This window comes from Bos javanicus, chromosome 14 (genome assembly GCF_032452875.1).
Source record: "Bos javanicus breed banteng chromosome 14, ARS-OSU_banteng_1.0, whole genome shotgun sequence".
Taxonomy (NCBI): Eukaryota; Metazoa; Chordata; class Mammalia; order Artiodactyla; family Bovidae; genus Bos; species Bos javanicus.
Genome location: NC_083881.1, coordinates 43,967,360 through 43,986,470, shown reverse-complemented (window position 1 = coordinate 43,986,470; position 19,111 = coordinate 43,967,360).

Sequence of the window (19,111 nt, the reverse complement as noted above, 5' to 3'; positions counted from 1 at the left end):
AGAGGATTTGAGGTTTTATCTACAGTTGTTTTAAAAAAAAAACACTTTTTTTAAAAAACAAAGGGATCTCTTTCCCATAGCAAACAGCTCGCCATCAAGACTATTTTTAGAAACATGTTGTAGGTACATCTCATGTCTAGAGTTCAGCCCGGATAATTTCAACTCAAACCCATTCCCTTGGCAATGACTGCCCAGAGACCTCAACTTCTCATACAGTGCTGCTGATCCTGTTGCCCAGGTCATGTGAACACAAGCTGACAGACAGGGGAAAGTCAATGTCCAGTCTAGTGCCAAGCCACTCTGGAGACCCTCCTTGAAGCCAAGGCCAGGTCCACTAGAACTTGACATTCACCTCCAAAGACCAAGCATATGTATTTGTGCAGCAAGGCAGCAGGCTTTGGAGTTCAACAGATTTGGACAGAAATCCGAGTTTTGCCTCTTGTGAGATAGATAACTGGACATGAGATTTAACCTTTGTAAGTCTTGTTCTTACATTAGGAATGATAATAGAAGAGAGAAAACCAATTAGCCTGGCTTAGGCAATATCTTGATCTACTCCTAGACCAGGCCTCCATAGATGGGGTGGGGAGGGCTATGACTCATGGTCTGCTGCCTGCTTCCCAGAAGCTCCTACCTCACGGAGCTGTTGTCAGAATTACCTGGAATAACAGGTCATCACACACAGAGAACTGTTTCCCAAATGGAGGCCACAATACTCTAATACTGGAACCCTCAGATATCTGGATTAAGTGCCTTGAAATTCGTGAGTGCCTGCAGAATTTCTTCTTTTCGATTTAAGAAGTTTCTTTCTAAAATAAAAATGTCCAGCCTTAGTAAATAGCTTATGTGCCACATCTGAATGTTTTCTTGGTTACTCCTGGCCATCATTATTTCATCCATTAATAGCCTGAGCGGTAGAGACAGTTTTAAAGCTCAGCCTATTTGATAACTAGAAGCTTGTGCAGTTGGACACCCATTGCTTTCTTCCACCAGCCCTACCTGCAGCCCAGCTCCTTGTCATTGAAACTATATGATTCCCTTGTGTTTGGCACAGGGACCCTGAGCCCTTTGACCTTTCCTGTGAAGCAGGAGGATGGGAGACCAGACTCAGTTTGCTCCTACTCTGTGCCAAGCAAGCACTGGAGGCTTCCAGGTGGACTGACTGTCACAACAGCTGTGTGTGGGAACCACCACCCCATTTTATCCAGAATGAAAGACCTTCATAAAGGTTACCTAACTGTCCTGAGGTCACAGAGCTTACATAGACGTGGATGTCCCCTACCTCTGACACTACCCAGTGGCTGTTCTGCAGTTTTAGGGGCTTTCAGTCTACAGATCTGCTGTGAGCAATCAAAGATAGTGCTCCTTTCTCTCTGCTTCGTGGTTTCCTCCTCCTTTGAACCAGGTATGGGCTGCTCTTCACCTTATGCTGCCTTCTCTCCCCACTCTGTCCTCCTCTTTACACTGCCCATTCCCATCACTTCTTTTGCCAGTTTCTCCCCATAATCTAATATTACAGCAGGGAAACAGATATACACTATGATACATAAAATAGAAAAACAGGGGACTTCCCTGATGGTCCAGTGGTTAAGAATCCGCCTAGTGATGCCGGAGACTTGGCTTTGATCCCTGCCTGGGGAACAAAGATCCTACATGACGTGGGCAATTAAGCCCGAGAGCCACAACTAGAGTCTTATCTGCAAGGATCCCATATGAGCAAAGACCCTGCATGCCACGATGAAGACCTGACACAGCCAAAAATAGGTAAATCTTTTTAAAATAAATAAATAAAATAGAAAAATAAGGAGCTACTGTATAGCACAGGGAACTATATTCAGTATCTTGTAATGACCTATAATGGAAAAGAATCTGAGAAAGAAAATACACACACACACACAAATGAATCACTTTGCTGTGCACTTGAGACTGGGCTTCCCTGGTAACTCAGCTGGTAAAGAATCTGCCTGCAAAAAAAAAAGAATCTACCTGCAATGCAGGAGACCCCGTTTCAATTCCTGGGTCCAGAAGATCCCCTGGAGAAGGGATAGGCTACCCACTCTGGTATTCTTGAGCTTCCCTGGTGGCTCAGATGGTAAAGAATCTGCCTGCAATGCAGAAGACCTGGGTTTGATCCCTGGGTTGGAAAGATCCCTGGAGGAGGGCACGGCAGCCCACTTCAGTATTCTTGCCTGGAGAATCCTCATAGGCAGAGGAGACTGGTGAGCTACGTCTGTGGCATCGCCAAGAACTTGAAACTAATACAACATAGCAAATTACCTATATTTCATAAAAACAACAACAACAATAACAACAACAACACTGCAGGGAAAGCTTGACCCTGCGTTCACATCCATCAGTTAGAGTTCTTTCTCCCCATGCTTCCCACAGCATGTCTGCCAAGCCTGCAGCCACATCAGATGTCACATACTTCCCCACAAAGCATTGTCATCCTCAGTCCTCAAGGCTCTCGAAGATGATAGCTAAACAGTTCCCTTTTAATGCCCACATTCTTGCCAAGAAGAAGGATAGATGCAACAACCTCTATGAATGGTGTTCGAACCGCACATTCTTGCTTCTTCCAGGCCCTCTGGCCAAGGTCTCAGGAAACTCTGCTCCCTCGGGAGTTTCCAGGAAGCTGCATGGCCCTCAGGTGGGGACAGGAGAAAATATTGAGAAACTGGACTGGAGATGTTGTCCTACAAAGTTATGTGTCAATCATATATTTGCAAAACAAGTTTTGACCAAATGCCTACTATCCTAAAGGGAGGCTGCAGCAAACATCTAACAAGGTAATGGATTCTTTTTTTGGCCATTCCACGTAGCATGCAGGATCATAGTTCCCCAACCAGAGACTGAACCTTTGCCCCCTGCAGTGGAAACTTGGGGTCTTAACCGTTGGACCACCATGGAAGTCCCAGTGATGAATTATTTTAGTATTAAAAAAAAAAAAGAAAGCAACCTTCCCTGAAAAAAATACCCTCCAAGACCTTACACTTAATACTCTGGCATGTACTAGGTGCTCAATAAATGTTTAAGTGAATGAATGAAAAACTGTTCGGATGGAGCATTTCTTCAGGCTGTAGATACGCTCTCTGTTTCCATCTACTGTTGCCCAAACAAAGCAAAGAGGGAAGAAGGAAGGGAACATTTTGCAGCCTAGCATAGCCATTTATTGGCTTCCCAGGTGGTGCTAGTGGTAGAAAACCCACCTGGATCCCTGGGTCGGGAAGATCCCCTAGAGGAGGACACAGAAACCCACTTCCGTGTTCTTGCCTGGAGAATCCCATGGGCAGAGGAGCCTGGCAGGCTGCAGTCCATAGGGATGTGCAGAGTCTGACACGACTGAAGCAACTTAGCCCACACACACATAGACATTTATTTGGTCTAAGTAGCATTTTTAAAGTTTCTTTAAAGTTTCTCAAAATCACCAACTCCAAATGACTGTTGATTACCTAATAATTATTTAATATAGAACAAAGTATACGGTAACACCCACTGGTTTTATGTAGAAATTCCTTGCACATAGCAAGAATTCAGTAAAGGTGTGAAAAAAAGTGAAAAAAATGAATGCTTTGAAATGAAATCCATTGCAGCATAGGTCTGTACTATTAAAAGCATGCAGAGTAAATGGAAGAAGGTCAATAGGATTTGAGTCAATAACAGAGGAGAGAGAACCTAGGTTGGCAGTAAAAAATGAACAGTATTTTACGATGAGGATCTGGATATGATAGTAATTGCTCACATCCAGGTAATATATGTACACAGTAAAAAAAAAAAAAAAATCAGGGCAGTAAAATGCTTATGATGATAGGAAGCCCTGCTGCTCATCCCCTTTCCGCCCTTCATCACAATTTGAGAAGCAGCCAGTTGTTTAACTTGATTACATTTTTTCTAAATTATATGCAATTGTTGGAATTCCAGCTGAGCTATTTAAAATCCTAAAAGATGATGCTGTTAAAGCGATTTACTCAATATACCAGCAAATTTGGAAAACTCAGCAGTGGCCACAGGACTGGAAAAGGTCAGTTTTCATTTCAATCCCAAAGAAGGGCAATGCCAAAGAATGTTTAAATTACTGTACAATTGCACTCATTTCACATGCTAGCAAGATTATGGTCAAATTCCTTTAAGCTAGGTTTCAACAGTATGTGAACCAAGAACTTCCAGATGTACAATCTGGGTTTAGAAAAGGCAGAAGAACCAGAGATCAAATTGCCAACATGTGCTGGATCACAGAAAAAGCAAAAGAATTCCAAAAAATTTTACTTTTACTTCATTTACTATGCTATAGCCCTTGACTGTGTGGATAATGACAAACTGAGGAAAATTCTTTTTTTTTTTCAATGTAAATGTTTTAGTAGCAACTGCATTTGTACCATACACTCAGCCATTGAGACTGTATGTGATAAAGCAACCAGGTATGGCTCTATATCAACCCTCCATAAGTACAGATTTCACTCTGGGCAGTAACACCAACTTTGGTGGTTTTTCTGGGTTTTTTTTTTTTTTTTTTTTTACTGTGCTAGGTCTTCGCCGCTTTGCACATGCTTTCTCCAGTTGCAGCGAGTGGGGGCTACCCGCTAGTTGCAGTGCGAGGGCTTCTCATTGTGCTGACTCCTGTTGTTGTGGAGCACGGCTTCAGGCACACAGGCTTCAGTAGTTCCGGCTTAGAGCACAGGCTCAGTGGTTGTGGAGCACAAGCTAAGTTCCGCTGCAGTGGAAAATTCTTAAAGAGATGGGAATACCAGACCACCTTACCAGTCTCCTGAGAAACCTGTATGCAGGTCAAGAAGCAACAGTTAGAACCAGACATGGAACAACAGGTTCACAGTTGGGAAAGGAGTACGTCAAGGCTGATTTGTCACCCTGCTTATTTAACTTATATGCAGAATATATCATGTGAAAAGCCAAACTGGAAGACTCACAAGCTGGAATCAAGATTGCCGGGAGAAATATCAGCAACCTCAGATATGCAGATGATACCACTCTAACGGCAGAAAGTGAAGAGAGACTAAAGAATCTCTTGATAAGAGTTAAAGAGGAGAGTAAAACAACTGGCTTAAAACTTTACATTGAAAAAAGTAAGATCATGGCATCCAGATCCATCATTTCATGCCAAATAGGTGGGGGGAAAGTAGAATATTTTTTTTTCTTGGGCTCCAAAATCACTGCAGATGGTGGCTGCAGACATGAAATTAAAAGACGCTTGTTCTTTGGAAGAAAAGCAATGACAAACCTAGACAGCATATTATAAAGCAGGCATTCCTTTACCAACAAAGGTCCATATAGTCAAAGCTATGGTTTTTCCAGTAGTCATGTACGGATGTGAGAATTATAAAGAAGGCTGAGTGCCAAAGAACTGTTGTAGTGAGTGGGGGTGGAGAAGGCGATGGCACCCCACTCCAGTACTCTTGCCTGGAAAATCCCATGGACGGAGGAGCCTGGTAGGCTGCAGTCCATGGGGTCGCGAAGAGTCAGACACGACTGAGTGACTTCACTTTCACTTTTCACTTTCATGCATTGGAGAAGGAAATGGCAACCCACTGCAGTGTTCTTGCCTGGAGAATCCCAGGGACGGGGGAGCCTGGTGGGCTGCGGTCTATGGGGTCGCACAGAGTCAGACACGACTGAAGCGACTTAGCAGCAGCAGCAGTGAACGGGGGTTACTCTTTGTTGCAGTACTCAGACCTCTCACTACAGTTGCTTCTCTTCTTGCAGAGCACAGGCTCTAGGCTTCAGTAGTTATAGTACCCAGGCTCAGTAGTTGTGGCCCACAGGCTTGGTTGCTCCGTGGCATGTGGGATCTCCCAGGACCAGGGATCAAATCCATGTCCCCTGCACTGGCAGGTGGATTCCTATCCACTGTGCCACTGTGGAAGTACCCCACACCATCTTCACTGTCACTCCGGTTCTTAGTGTGTCCCTTAACTGATTTCATGATAAAGCACAGATTGTTGCAGAAAAACATCCCAAGTCAGATTTTGCAAAAAGGCTCAGTGTAAAATTTGGTCACTATTCAGTTTGGCTACCCACACCAGACATGCTGGGGACCAGCTGCACCCATGTCTCTCACATGGCTGAAAGTGAGTAATAAACCACTCAAGTAGATCAAGCAAACACAAGTGGGGGGTTATTGAGAGGACACAGGGTCTCTCAAGGATCCAAGGTCACACAGAGTTGCCAGACATCATGGAGTCCTAGAACCAAGATTGAGAAAGCCATTAGGAAGCAAGAAAGCCACACTCCCCACCTTCCCAGTCCTGTCCCCTCACCTCCATGAGGTGGCAGAATCAGGACTCATCTCTGTAGTTTTCTTTTCTTCTCTACATAGCTGCCATCTTTGCTTCTCTAGCACAAGATGAAAAATGGGCAGAAGATGAAAAATGGCCACAAGAGACCAACGTTGAATTCACTGCACATGTGGTCAAAAGTGTGCTAGAATTTTGTACCACCAATCCTAAACTCAGAAATCATTGGCCAGGCTTGGGCGAAATATCTTTCCTTGCTCCAATCAGCTGGGCTCAGTGGCATCAGGGTTCACATGGGAGGCTCTCTACTTAAAAAGTGTGTGGTTGGCAAGACTGTGATGGGGAGGGAGAAAATAGCTGTCATGCCTAGTATAGTAAATGAAAGTCCGTTTTTATTGCTAATAAATATAATTACAGAATTTACATCTGAGGGATATTAAAGATCATCTAGTTTAACTCTCTTATTTCATGGATAAGATTCATGACCCAAGAATGTCCTTTTATATTTATTAATGTTGTTTGGATGTGAGAGTTGGACCTTAAAGAACGCTGAGCACCAAAGAATTGATGCTTTTGAAATGTGGTACTGGAGGAGATTCTTGAGAGTCCCTTGGACTGCAAGGAGATCCAACCAGTCAATCCTAAAAGAAATCAACTCTGAATATTCATTGGAAAGACTGATCCTGAAGCTGAAGCTCCAATCCTCTGGCCACCTGATGAGAAGAGCCGACCTGATGCTGGGAAAGACTGAGGGCAGGAGGAGAAGGGGGCGGCAGAGGATGAGATGGTTGGAGGGCATCATCAACTCAACGGACATGAGTCTGAGCAAACTCTGGGATACAGTGAAGGACAGGGAAGTCTGGCGTGCTGCAGTCCATGGGGTCACAAAGAGTCAGACCCAACGGTTAAGTGACTGAACAGCAGCAACAATGTTATCTGATGCTAACTTGTTTTCATAAGCCTTTATTGTTGGCTAGCTTTCTGAAAGACAAGGTTATTTATTCTCTGGGAGGAGTTCAGAGGGTAGGACCACTGAAGTGACACTACCTGAGTTCAAACTTCAGCTCCACCATTTACTAGCAATGTGACCTTCGGAAGATTAGTTAACCTCTCTGTGCTTCAATTTCCTGCACCATAAAATGTGGTATTAATATGACCTACCTCATATGAGTAATGTGAGTTCTAAATGAGTTAATAAGTGAAAATTATTTTAAATTTTGCCTGACATAGATTGAGGGCCATAAAAGTTTATGAGTCATCAATAGTGTCATCACTTAAATACCCTGAGACAAATGCATTAGTCAGCAAAATCATCTGGAAACTATTAGAACAAGGAGCCATTAGTTAAGTTACGTAAAAGCTAGGAGTATATATTTACTTCTAACAAAGATTATTTTCTAATTTTTTCCAATTTAGAATTCTTCCACACAATACAAGTGCAGAAAAGTAGAAAGAAAATAAAATCACTGATAACTACAACACTCAAAAATAAGCATGGGTACGTTGCTGCCTTTTTTTTTTCAAACTATTTCTGTGCATTTTTATTTGCATAGTTGTGATCACACTGTTTATATAATTCAGTACATTGCTCTTAACCACTTAATGTTATAGCATATGCATTTTTCTCATGTCATTAAATATTTTCAAATGCCTGTAGCTATCTTAATGGCTGGGTAATAGTACAGTATGCAGATATATACTGATTTCTTAAAATAGTCCCCTATTTGGAAAACATAGGTTATTTCCAATTTTAAACTCTTTAAAACCCTTAATCCAGATTGCCAAATTACTCTCCAAATGATCTGGCTCAATTTTCTCTCCCATCAGCAAAATGGATGTTTTCCTGTATGCTCAACTGAGATGAGTGTTATCATTTTTAAAATCATTCCTAAGTTGATATATATTAAAAGGCACATCATTCTTCTTTTAAATTATATTTCTTGGACTTCCCTGATGATCCAGTTGTTAAGACTCCATGATTCCACTACAGGAGAAGAGGTTCCATCCCAGGTTGGGGAACTAAGATTCCGCATGCCACACAGGATGGCCAAAAAAAATTTTTTTTAATTGAAAAAATAAAATTTAAAGAAATAAATTATATTTCTTGAATATTAACTGATGGTATTAAACATTTTTCTAGGTCAACCATGTATAATTTCTATTGACAACATGTCAATTCACGTCCTTTGCCTATTTACCATTTGAAACCTTACCCTTATGTATTAGTAGGTATTCTGTAGATTGTTAGGCTTTAAATTTCTGCCTTATTTGCTATAATAATTATCTCAATTTATGTGCATTTTTTGATTGAGCTATAGTTGATTTACAATATTGTGTTAATTTCAAACGTACAGCGTAGAGAGTCAGTAGTTTTGCAGATTGTATTCCGTTATAGGTTGTTATAATGGATACAATTCCCTGTGATATAGAGTACATCCTTTTGCTCATCTGTTTTCTTTTTTTTTTTTAATTTAAATTTATTCATTTTAACTGGAGGCTAATTACTTTACAATACTGTATTGGTTCTGCCACACATCAGCATGAATCTGCCACAGGCGTACACATGTTCCCCATCTTGATCCCCCCTCCCACCTCCCTCCCCGTACCATCCCTCCGGATCATCCCAGTGCACCAGCCCCAAGCATCGTGTATCAAATCTGGACTGGCGATTCGTTTCTTATATGATATTTTACATGTTTCAATGCCATTCCCCCAAATCATCCCACCCTCTCCCTCTCCCACAGAGTCCAAAAGACTGTTCTATACATCAGTGTCTCTTTTGCTGTCTCGCATACAGGGTTATCGTTACCATCTTTCTAAATTCCATATATATGCATTAGTATACTGTATTAGTGTTTTTCTTTCTGGCTTACTTCACTCTGTATAATAGGCTCCAGTTTCATCCACCTCATTAGAACTGATTCAAATATATTCTTTTTAATGGCTGAGTAATATTCCATTTTGTATATGTACCACAGCTTTCTTATCCATTCATCTGCTGATGGACATCTAGGTTGCTTCCATGTCCTGGCTATTATAAACAGTGCTGCGATGAGCATCAGGGCACACATGTCTCTTTCAATTCTGGTTTCTTCAGTGTGTATGCCCAGCAGTGGGATTGCTGGGTCATAAGGCAGTTCTATTTCCAATTTTTTAAGGAATCTCCACACTGTTCTCCATAGTGGCTGTACTAGTTTGCATTCCCACCAACAGTGTAAGGGGTTCCCTTTTCTCCACACCCTCTCCAGCATTTATTGCTTGTAGACTTTTGGATAGCAGCCATTCTGACTGGCATGAAATGGTACCTCATTGTGGTTTGGATTTGCATTTCTCTGATAATGAGTGATGTTGAGCACCTTTTCATGTGTTTGTTAGCCATCTGTATGTCTTCTTTGGAGAAATGACTGTTTAGTTCTTTGGCCCGTTTTTTGATTGGGTCGTTTATTTTTCTGGAATTGAGCTGCAGGAGTTGCTTGTATATTTTTGGGAAAACTATTACTCCTTGGAAGGAAAGTTATGTCCAACCTAGATAGCATATTCAAAAGCAGAGACATCACTTCACCAACAAAGGCCCGTCTAGTCAAGGCTATGGTTTTTCCTGTGGTCATGTATGGATGTGAGAGTTGGACTGTGAAGAAGGCTGAGTGCCAAAGAACTGATGCTTTTGAACTGTGGTGTTGGAGAAGACTCTTGAGAGTCCCTTGGACTGCAAGGAGATCCAACCAGTCCATTCTGAAGGAGATCAGCCCTGGGATTTCTTTGGAAGGAATGATGCTAAAGCTGAAACTCCAGTACTTTGGCCACCTCATGCGAAGAGTTGACTCATTGGAAAAGACTCTGATGCTGGGAGGGATCGGGGGCAGGAGGAGGAGGGGACGACAGAGGATGAGATGGCTGGATGGCATCACTGACTCAATGGACATGAGTCTGAGTGAACTCCAGGAGTTTGTGATGGACAGGGAGGCCTGGCTTGCTGTGATTCATGGGGTCGCAAAGAGTCGGACACAACTGAGCGACTGAACTGAACTGAAGTCAACCACTTGTAAAAGAATGAAACTAGAACACTTTCTAACACCATACACAAAAATAAACTCAAAATGGATTAAAGATCTTAACGTAAGACCAGAAACTATAAAACTCCTAGAGGAAAACATAGGCAAAACACTCTCTGACATAAATCACAGCAGGATCCTTTATGACCCACCTCCCAGAATATTGGAAATAAAAGCAAAAATAAACAAATGGGACCTAATTAAAATTAAAATCTTCTGCACAACAAAGGAAACTATAAGCCAGGTGAAAAGACAGCCTTCAGAATGGGAGAAAATAATAGCAAATGAAGCAACTGACAAAGAATTAATCTCATCTGTTTTCTATATGGGCTTCCCTGGTGGCTCAGATGGTAAAGAGCTCTCCAGCAAAGTTAATCCCATACACCTTATTTTGTCCCTCCCTACTTCCTTCTTCCCTTTGATAACCACAAATTTATTTTCTGATTTTGCATATATGTTTCTCTTTTGCATATGCATTCATTTGTATTATTTTTTAGATTCCACATATAAGTAATTATAGTATGTCTTTCTCTGTCTGACTTATTTCACTAAGCATAATGTTCTCTAGGCCCATCCACATTGCTAAAAATGGCAATATTTCATTTTTTATGGCTAAGTAGTACCCAATTTATGTACATTTTAAATGCAGTCATCAGACATTTTTGCATGCAAATTTTAAAATCTTTTTATCATTATCTGCCAATTTTTTTTTAATTTCACATCTTACTTATAGCTTAGATGAGCCCCTAACATTTAAGTATCAGGAAATACTCCCTTATATTTTCTTTCAGGTTTTACTTACGGCATTTTTTTTTTTCTATCTAGAGTATTTTGATATAGGTAAAGTTTAAAATGTATTTTTTCTTCCCAATAGCTAGCTAATTGTCTCAATCTCATTTACAATTAACTCAGCCATTTTCCAGAATTGATTACCATTAGTTACTGAATTGTTATAAAATTATGGATCGTCTCAAGGCTCTTTTTTTCCTGATTAAACTCAGTTAACCCAAGTTATCCCTGCCTCCTTTTTCTCTGGGCATTTGCACCTGATCAAGCATAGAACTAGGGCTTCCCATGTGGCTCAGTGGTAAAGAATCCACCTGCCAATGCAGGGGGCGCAGGTTCTATCCCTGGGTCAGGAAGATCCCCGGAAGGAGAAAATGGCAATCCACTGCAGTCTTCTTGCTGGGATAATCCCAAGGATAGCAAAGCCTGGAGGGCTACAGTCCATGGGGTCTCAAAAGAATAAGACAGGACAGAGTGACTGAGCATGCAAGTGGGCATGGAGATAGTAACATGGAACAGTCTTTGGTCCCAGAAAGTCATGTGTTTCCATCTAAGGTGAACTTAATTCCACCTGGTCTTTGGATTCCTCTCTCTACCATCCCATCATCCATTCTTTTTTTTAATACAGATATTCTTTTTCATTTAGTTATAAGATATTGAATATAGTTTCCTGTGCTATACAGTAAGACCTTGTTGTTTATCCACCCTATATTTAACAGTTTGCCTCTGCTAATCCCAAACTCCCAGTCCTTCCCACCCCATCCCACCAGCCCTCGGCAACCACAAATCTGTTCTATGTTCTATGTCCGTGAGTCTATTTTTGTTTTATAGATATGTTGATTTGTGTTGTATTTTAGACTCCATGTATAAGTGATATCATATGATATTTGTCTTTCTCTTTCTGACTTACTTTGCTGAGTATGATCATCTCTAGCTCCATCCATGTAGCTTCCAAATGGCATTATTTCATTCTTTTTGACCATCATCCGCTCTTGACTCATCATCCATCGTGACTCTGCTATGGTCTCTAGCTGGCACAGTCCATGGTTAACTTCTGATAATGTCCCATGTTACTCCCTCTAGGACTCTTTCAGCCTCCTGGTCTGTCTCAACGCTTCGCCCTCCCTCCTGGAGGGCTTTGCCATACCATCTCGCTTGCATGGACTCTCTGGTGCCAAGATGGCCACTGTCTGCAGCATCCACTGGAGATCAGGGCACAGGCCCACTTGACTGTATTCAGGCCCACCCTAAATGTACTGGCACTGCTCACACCTCCTGCTCCTGCAGGACCTCTGGTGAGACCAGGCCCGAGCTTTGCTCCTCACTGTCCTTTCTGCCTCTTTGGAATTCCTCCTTCCCTTCCCCAGTTAATTTTTACCTTATAGCATCCTATACTTCTCCCAGCCCAGTGTCATCTTTGACCCCACCTTCTCCTTTTCTTCTCGTCACAAATCTATTGGATTTTACCAAGTCCATTGGATTTTACCTCCTATATATCTCATGCGTGCGTGCTAAGTTGCTTCAGTCGTGTTCAACTCTTTGTGACTCCATCAGCTGTAGCCTGCCAGGCTCCTCTGTCCATGGGATTCTCCAGGCAAGAATATTGGGGTGGGTAGCCATGCCCTCCTCAAATATCTCTTAAATGCACTCAATTTTGTTTCCTCTGCTTACCGAGGTGGAAGCCCTCATCATCTATGACCTGTACTTCCTCAGATCTCCCTCGGCCACTTTTGCATCCTTTCAAAGCACTCTCCTCACAGAAGCCACTGAGATCTTAAAAACAGAAATCTGATGTGTAACTCCTATTTTGTGTACTTTGGCAAATTTCCTTTGCTCTCAGGATACAACTCCAGATCCTACCTGTGCGTGTATGCTAAGTCCCTTCAGTTGTGACTGACTCTTTGCAACCCTATGGACTATAGCCTTCCAGGCCCCTCTGTCCCTGGGATTCTCCAGGCAAGAATACTGGAGTGGGTTGCCATGGTCTCCTGCAGGGGATCTTCCCAACCCAGGGATCGATCCTTAGTCTCTTATATCTTCTGCATTGGCAGATGGGTTCTTTACCACTAGTTCCACCTGGATCCGGCCCAGGCTGGCATATATGAGTCCCTGCCCACTTCAGCTATGTTCAAAGGCACCCGCCCCATGACACCTGCTGACCCTCCAGCCCCTTACACACACATCCTGTCTCCCTTCCGGCGTTAGTCCTTGTTTTTCCTTCTGCCTAGAGAGCTCTCTCTGCATTTTACTGTCCTTTTCCCTGCCCTCACATCCACCCCCACCCCCTCATCTGGCTAATTCCTCACCTCCTCCTCAGAGAAGCCTTCTGCCCCTGCCAGAGGTGAGGTTTCTCTCAGTCACAGCCCGAGAGCTCTGTAAAGGCAGGGAGTATGCTGATCTTACTTGCTGCTTCTCTAGTACATAGCATACAATGGGTCATGAATGAATGAATACAAAGGAAGGAGATCCAAGTAGGAAACAGGAACTAAATCTTAGGTACCCAGAGTGTTTGTACAGTAAAACGCCTACATACAAACATGATCTCTTCCAACCGAGCGTTCATAAGCCCAATTTTTCAAATCCAACAAAGTTAGTCTAGGTACCCAACTAACACAATCAGTTATATGTGGATGCTAAGTCGTTTCAGTTGTGTTCAACTCTTTGAGACCTCATGGACTGTAACCTGCCAGGCTCCTCTGTCCATGGGATTCTCCAGGCAAGAATACTGGAGTGGGTTGTCATGCCCTCCTCCAGGGGATCTTCCCAACCTAGGGATTGAACCCAGGTCTCCTGTGGCTCCTGCATTGCAGGTGGATTCTTAACTGCTGAGCCACCAGAGAAGCCAAATCAGTTATATAGTACCATATAATACTTTTCACACAAATAATGCATAAAAACAAGCACAAGATATAAAGAAAAGATTTCTAATCTTACAGAACAGTACCTTGAAATGGACAGTAGTCCAGAACAACAGCTGGCCCTTCTTAGCACTACTGGCTAAATCACCACTGTTTTTGCACTTGCTTCTGGACTTCCTGGGAGAAGGTGATGGCACCCCACTCCAGTACTCTTGCCTGGAAAATCCCATGGATGGAGGAGCCTGGTGGGCTGTAGTCCATGGGGTCGCTAAGAGTCAGACACAACTGAACAACTTCACTTTCACTTCACTTTCACTGGACATCCTGGGCTTGAAATAAAGACCCTGGACTACTGTACTCTATACAGTACTGTATCATAAAGTGCACAAAAGCACAACCACTTGTAGAGGATGCATGGGTGTGACAATGTGTGCCAGAACAGTGAATTTACCTATGTGATTGGACATGAGAACACATGTTCACATCTTTGAAAGTTCACATCTTTGCAACTTTAAGGTTTGTATGTAGATTTACTGTACTCAATATTGATCATCTTTTCTTATGTATTATTTTCCAAACTCATGCACCTTAGTTTATCACATTCAGCTGGTGGTTGATCCAAATTTCCAGTAGTGACTTGGGCACGTCCCTTTCCTTGTACATAATGTCATAGCCTCTGTCTATCTAGCCTACCAAAGGCAGAAATGGAAGCCTAAATTCCAAACAAACTTGGGAGGAAGAGCCATCAAAATGCACTTGAAAGTTTATTAAATGAATAAACAGAATAAAACTGCAAGGCTACTTCAGTCACATGGAGTCAGATCTTCTCTCAAAACAATGAGTTACAAAAAAAAAATGAAGAGCAGCATCTCCGTTTTTTTTAAATAAATTTGTTTATTTTAATTTTTTTTTATAAATTTTTTTATTTTAATTGGAGTTTAATTACTTTACAATATTGTATTGGTTTTGCCATACATCAACATGAATCCGCCACGGGTATACACATGTTTCCCATCCTGAACCCCCCACCCACCTCCCTCCCCATACCATCCCTCTGGGTCATCCCAGTGCACCAGCCCCAAGCATCCTGTATCCGGCATCGAACCTGGACTGGCGATTCGTTTCATATATGATATACATGTTTCATTGCCATTCTCCCAAATCATCCCACCCTCGCCCTCTCCCAGAGAGTCCAAAAGACTATTCTATTTTAAGTTTTTTGAGGGGATAGCAATGAAAGGAAGGTGGTTTTCTGAGAAGATACAAGCAACAAATGTTTCTGAACAGAAGCTTAAACCCTAAAAGTTTAACAATCTGATAATCATTTGGAAAAACTGGATTATAAGCTTGCACCCTTAGAATTGCCTAGACAAAGGGAATAGCCTCTTTCTTGGGCATATGTTTGCCATTTTGTGCAATATAGCTATTTTCTAGCATGTCTCACAACCCCAAATTGTTATGTAAACCGCAACACCTTAACATGAAATTATTTACTTTTAATAATAGAAAACTTTTGAGAGTCCCTTGGACAGCAAGGAGATCCAACCAGTCAATCCTAAAGAAAATCAATCCAGAATATTCATCGGAAGAACTGATGCTGAAGCTGAAGCTCCAATACTTTGGCCACCTGATGCAAAGAGCTGACTCACTGGAAAGACCCTAAGGCTGGGAAAAATTGAGGGCAGGAGGAGAAGGGAATGACAAAGGATGAGACGGTTGGATGGCATCACCAACACAATGGACATGAGTTTAAGCAAGCTCCAGGAGATGTTGAAGGACAGGGAGGCCTGGAGTGTTGCGGTCCATGGGGTCGCAAAGACTTGGACGTGACTTAGTGACTGAACAGCAATAATAGAAAAGTTATTTTTGACTGCACTGAAACTGTAAATCTGGCCTGTTTGGCTTCACTTTATTTGTTTGGACGGCCATCTGGCAAGATTATTTAACATAGTACAGACTTTTCCCCAGTACAAGTCAAATGTCTTCTATTTAAAAGTTGACGTTGTGCCGAAGGCTGAGCTGTAATTCTTTTTCATTTTCTTCTCTTTACTTTTTATAGCCAAATAAACAAAGTATTTGATTTAGAACTTCTTCTACTTCTTTCTTCACCATACAATGATAAAGTAATAAAAATGCTTCCAAATGTCACGTTCGAAAATCAGTGTCATAACTTTAAAGAAACCAGAACCAACTGTAGATATTTCTGCCTTCTGGCAGAGAGGGATCATTCATCTCTAGCTAGAGGGATCTTTAGTTTTGAGGAAAACACCTTGGGGAACATTGATAGTTCTTTTTAGTAGAAAGAAGAGACCCTTGGGGCAAGACTGAGTAGCCAATTTGTCTACATAATGTGCATGCTAAGTTGTTTTGATTGTGTCTGACTCTTTGTGACCTTATGGAGTGTAGCCCACCAGGCTCTTCTGTCCATGGAATTTCCCAGACAAGAACACTGGAGTGGGTTGCTCTGCCCTCCTCTCCAGGGAATCTCCCCGACCTAGGGATCAAACCCGAGTCTCTTATGCAGGCACCTATCCTGCATTGGCAGACAGGTTCTTTACCACTAGCACCATCTGGGAAGGCCACATAATAAACAGATGTTATCTGCACAGTTGAACTTGTGTGTGTGTGTGTGTGTGTGTGTGTGTGTGTATGGAAGGAGGAAATAATAAAGGACCCGGGACTAGAAATGGAAGTGGGGAGATTAGAGGAAAAAATAATGCTGTCCAACAGGACTTTCTGAGATAATGAAAATGCTCTACATCTATGCCAGCCAACATGATAGCCACTAGCCATGTTAGCCTGTGAATTCTTGAAAGGTGGTGACATTATCAGGGAACTGAATCTTTTTATTTAGTTAGTTTAAATTTAAATTTCCAAATGTGACCAATGGTTACCCTAATGGACATTGCAGGAAACAGGACCCTTCACATCTATCCCTCCTCCTACCCAAACCTGAGCCATGAACAACAGGGTGCAGTCTGAGGAAACCAGGAAGCTCCTAGAGTAGGGACACTGAGGAGCTTTCCAGAAGACCATAAGTGAGTGATAGTCGAGTTCAAGCTGTCACTTGCCCTGTTTTTCCCTCCTGTTGTCCACAAACCTTCAGGAAATGCCTCCAGTACTAAGGTGACCGCTCATCTCAGCTTGCCTGGAACTGCCACTTTGTGTCTGTATGACGTCCTGGTATAACTGCTAACAGCGTCTGCTTCACTCTCCAAAGTGTCCCACTTGGACTCCTTTTGGGTGTTAGTTCTAAAAGGTCTTGTAGGTCTTCATAGAACCATTCAACTTCAGCTTCTTCAGCGTTATTGGTTGGGGCATAGGCTTGGATTACTGTGATATTGAATGATTTGCCTTGGAAACGAACAGAGATCATTCTGTTGTTTTTGAGATTGCGTCCAAGTACTGCATTTCGGACTCTATTGTTGACCATGATGGCTACTCCATTTCTTCTAAGGGATCCATGCCCGCAGTAGTAGATATAATGGTCATCTGAGTTAAATTCACCCATCCCAGTCCATTTTAGTTTGCTGATTCCTAGAATGTCGACGTTCACTCTTGCCATCTCTTGTTTGACCACTTCCAATTTGCCTTGATTCATGGACCTGACATTCCAGGTTCCTATGCAATATTGCTCTTTACAGCATCAGACCTTGCTTCTATCACCAGTCACATCCACAACTGAGTATTATTTTTGCTTTGGCTCATCTCTTCATTCTTTCTGGAGTTATTCCTCCACTGATCTCCAGTAGCATATTGGGCACTACCGACCTTGGGAGTTCATCTTTCAGTATCCTATCATTTTGCCTTTTCACACTGTTCATGGGGTTCTCAAAAACCCCATTCCCTTTTCCAGCGGACCACATTCTGTCAGACCTCTCCACCATGACCCTCCTGTCTGGGGTGGCCCCACATGGCATGGCTTAGTTTCATTGAGTTAGACATGGCTGTGGCCCGTGTGATCAGATTGGCTAGTTTTCTGTGATTATGGTTTCAGTGTGTCTGCCCTCTGATGCCCTCTTGCAACACCTACCATCTTACTTGGGTTATAGGGGACTGGAATGCAAAAGTAGGAAGTCAATAAACACCTGGAGTAACAGGCAAATTTGGCCTTGGAGTACGGAATGAAGCAGGGCAAAGGCTAATATAGTTTTGCCAAGAGAACGCACTGGTCATAGCAAACACTCTCTTCCAAAAACACAAGAGAAGACTCTAGACATGGACATCACCAGATGGTCAATACCGAAATCAGATTGATTATATTCTTTGCAGCCAAAGATGGAGAAACTCTATACAGTCAGCAAAAACAAGACTAGGAGCTGACTGTGGCTCAGATCATGAACTCCTTATAGCCAGATTCAGATTTAAATTGAAGAAAGTGGGGAAAACCACTAGACCATTCAGGTATGACCTAAATCAAATCCCTTATGATTATACAGTGAAAGTGGGAAATAGATTTAAGGGACTAGATCTGATAGACAGAGTGCCTGATGAACTATGGAATGAGGTTCGTGACATTGTACAGGAGACAGGGATCAAGACCACCCCCATGGAAAAAAAATGCAAAAAAACACAAAATGGCTGTCTGAGGAGGCCTTACAAATAGCTGTGAAAAGAAGAGAAGCGAAAAGCAAAGGAGAAAAGGAAAGATATAAGCATCTGAATGCAGAGTTCCAAAGAATAGCAAGGAGAGAAAGAAAGCCTTCCTCAGTGATCAATGCAAAGAAATAGAGGAAAATGTCAGAATGGGAAAGACTAAAGATCTTTTCAAGAAAATTAGAGATCCCAAGGGAACATTTCATGCAAAGATGGGCTAAATAAAGGACAGAGATGGTATGGACCTAACAGAAGCAGAAGATATTAAGAAGAGGTGGAAAGAATATACAGAAGAACTGTACAAAAAAAGAGCTTCATGACCCAGATAATCATGATGGTGTGATCACTGACCTACAGCCAGACATCCTGGAATGTGAAGTCAAGTGGGCCTTAGAAAGCATCACTACAAACAAAGCTAGTGGAGGCGATGGAATTCCAGTTGAGCTATTTCAAATCCTGATAGATGATGTTGTGAAAGTGCTGCACTCAATATGCCAGCAAATTTGGAAAACTCAGCAGTAGCCACAGGACTGGAAAAGGTCAGTTTTCATTCCAACCCTAAAGAAAGGCA